The sequence below is a fragment of the Balaenoptera borealis genome, assembly GCF_965194805.1.
Source record: "Balaenoptera borealis genome assembly, chromosome: 11".
NCBI classification, from domain to species: Eukaryota; Metazoa; Chordata; class Mammalia; order Artiodactyla; family Balaenopteridae; genus Balaenoptera; species Balaenoptera borealis.
The window spans coordinates 12778120-12781741 of NC_138868.1; positions in this window are offsets into that span (position 1 = coordinate 12778120).

A 3622-nucleotide genomic window follows, 5' to 3' on the forward strand; every position below is an offset into this window, starting at 1 on the left:
AGTGGTCCTATTATGGACTGCATGTCTGTGTCTAAGCCCCCCTAATTAACATGTTGAAATCCTAACCCCCAGTGTGATGGTATTTGGAGGCGGGGCTTTGGGAGGTAATTGGTCATGAAGGTGGAACCCTCATGAATGGTATTTGTGTCCTTATAAGAAGAGGCCAGAGAGCTTGCTAGCTTTCTTTCTGCCTTGGGAGGATACAATGAAAAGCCAGCAGTCCGCAACCCAGAAGAGGGCTCTCACCTGAAGCTGATCATGCTGGCACGCTGGTCTTGGACTTGCAGCCTCCAGAACTGTGAGAAATAATTCCTGTTGTTTCTAAGTCACGTCGTCTATGGTATCATCCCCACTTCCCCAGGGTAGTGAGGAGACCCCCTCTATCCAAATGACTAAGACAGATCCCTTCTGCTTGGCCAGTGCCCACATCATTGGTTGTTCAGTGTTTTGAATATTACTTCGGGGGTAATAATACCTGGGTGTTTGCACAGAACTGGTGTGAAGGTTTAGTGGAGTAAATAAAGGATGAGAGCAAGTGCTTTGGGGACCGTGCAGCCATAATCACATGTTTGATACACCTGTCTGCCCAGTGTCCGTCTGTCTCCTCTGTCTTCGGAGCAATTACACCTCGATTTTCCACTGACCCATCCTTAACCACAAGGTTCAGATGGCACTCACTCCACTCCTGGCTCCAAGTCTGCGTGTGACCCAGGCCTGAGCTTTTCTTCCTCTGGTCATAGTGACAGGTTGGGGGATGAACCAAACCAAACAGACCCTGTAAGAGCCAATCCTGGGTCAAGACCCACACCCGACCCACAAAAACATACATCCTTTTGCAGTGGTAATGGCTTAGGGATTGGTATGTGACCCAAACCAGGCCAATCAGGGTATTTCTTTGAGATTATTCTCACCAGGATGAGTGGGAAGGATCCCTTCTCTTTTCAGTTATGAGCTTGAAGGATGTGACTCATGACTGCTTCTTCATGTAGAGAAAGAAAAGAATGGAGCCGAGCAGAACAAACATAAGAGATGAAGAGGAGAGAGGAGAGGGTCTTGATGACATTAGGTCCTGGCTCTCTCTGGTCCCTAGCGCCCTGGTTCCTACAGTTCTCCCTTAAAGCAGAGTACAGCATCGGGAGTGACAAGGCATGGGGGCCAGTTTTACGGTTTTACATTGTTGATCAGGGAAGGCTTTTGTAATAAGATTAAATGTGCTCTTATATCTGAATAAAGTAAGGGAGTAGGCCCTGTAAACACACTGGAGAAGAGAATTCCAGGCAGAAGGAATAGAAAGTGCAAAGGTCCTGAGGCAGGAGGACGCTTGGTGTATTTAAGGAAGAGCAAGTAGGCCAAGTGTGGCTGGAACTGAATGAGAAAGTAATAACTTACCCTAGACCTTTTCTCTGGGGTGTCTCAGCTGTGGAGTTACTCTCTGCCAGGATGAGAGTTGGTGTTGGGGCCTGAGCCACTACTTCAAGAGCTCTGGTGCATGTAGCTGCCAGGGGCTAGAAAGTCAGAGACCAGTGCCGAGGCCTTCTCTGGCTCTGTAATTCTATGTCTGTCAACACCCAAGGGATCCGACCTTCCTCCTAGCTTCCTCTAATAACTTACCTAAGATCTATCATAAACTACTGTTTCTACTGGGATCCAGAGAAGGGAGTTCCTTGTGAGAGAGTAGACAGAAAAGCTTCAGTGGAAAGGATTTCTTTCATTACAATTGCTGAGGTGTGACATTCCATGAACACATGCCAATTTGTTCCCGGTGTGTTTGTTCCTTTCTTCATTCATTTAACAAGAATTTATTGAGTATCTGATACCTGCCAAGGTCTACAGAAAGGCGCTGAATCTACAAAGATGAATCAGACATGGTCTCTGCTTTCAAGGATCTCAGTCTGGGTGGGTGTGGAGGAGGCAGCCTTGTAAACAGATAATTAGAGAGAAACATGGCAGGTGCTGGAACCGAGGTAGGAACACAGTGCTGCCAAGGAATCCCCGAGGAGGGAGAGACAGTCTTACCTAGAAAAGTCAGGGTGGTCTACAGAGAGAAGGGGACCCCTCGGCTGGACATTGAAGGCAGAGGGGAGTCTGGCCAGTGGAGGGACTGCATGTGTGAAGAGTATGCAGTCATGGGAAAGGATGGGGTTAGGAAATGGTGAAAGCTCAGAGTGGACGGTTTGGCGCTTGGAAATTGGTGGACAAGGTAGAGGCGGGTAGTCGAGGTCGGCCCAGTCTGCATTGGGTATTTAGACTTTGTTCTGTTGATTTGGAGAATCAATGGAGAGTTTCAAGCAAGGGAGTAATGTAAACAGATTAGATTGCTGAATATGATATGATATAATATAATATAATGATAATAACAATGGGAGATGGTCTGAAGAGTCAATGGTTAGTTGTTTGGGTTGAGACAGGCTCACAAACTCAAATGCCAACAGAGCCAGGAACGACACAGGAGGACTAGGAGGGCAGCAGGTCATGTGGCCCCTGCTCTGTCTCAAGAGGGCAGGTGCCACTCAACTTAGTCAATCACTGCCCCAATGGGGACTCAGTTCCGGGGCTGCCAGAACTGCTGAGTTTTCAAGAGCAGCTGGAAACCCAGATCCTTATGTAAAATCTCACCATTTTTAAATGTTGGCAACTAATTTAAATTCTACAAAATCCTGTATGGGCCAAATTGAACACATCTGTCAGCCTGATCTATCTGCGGGCCACTGGTTTGCAACTTCTGGGTTGAGAAAAGAGTTTTCTTTTTTTGTAAAGAGAGAGCAAAATAGCTTTGGATCCCAAGATTCATGCTTGGAATGATCTTCTCTCCTCTTGTTCTAGCAAATTCTTAATCATTGCTTAAGCCTCAGCTCAATTCTCCCCTGTGAAGCTTTCCCCATGACCTGCCCTCCCCTGCCACACACCCAGCAATCACTCCCCCAAATCCCCAAGCAGTTATCACGTGTTTGTTCTCCATTACATCTTTTATATGCCCAGATGCCTGCAAAAAAAAAAAAAAAAAGAAAAAGAAAAAAGCTGTGGGGCAGGAGAGAAGAAGCCAGGGCCAAAAAAGACATGGAATCAATATTGTTGATTAACGGATGGAATCCATACTTGTAGGAGAAGTGGATGAAACTGACAACACAGGTCCTTGCAGGTGTCAGCTACTGCCTGGAAGGACAGCCTGGAGTGGAAAGCAGCAGACTGGCTCTGAAAGGAAACACGAGATGCTCAAGAGCAGGCTGGACTCTGGGGACTTGAGAGAAAGCTGTACCCTCTGAGTTTCTGTAGGACTTGATTCTTTTTTTTTTTTTTAATGAACCCAGTCTTTTATTCAGTAATAGAAACTGTTAAACAAAGAAAACCAGCTAGTAGGAAAACAAGCAGAATAAAAATATACCCAAGTCATTCTCAAGATGGCAAAGAACAACTAAAAACATACGAAACAGGTAAAAGAGAAGAAATAAAGAAAATCCTCTAAAAATCTAGTTAGTATCTTCAGGGAGACTCGCAAGGATGTTCCAAAGAAAAGCGACATATTGTTATTCAAAAAATGGAACAGTGAATGATAGTTACTAGATCGTTCGTGAAGTCTCATTACAGAAAGAAGACAATTAAAGAACAGATGTATGATCCATAG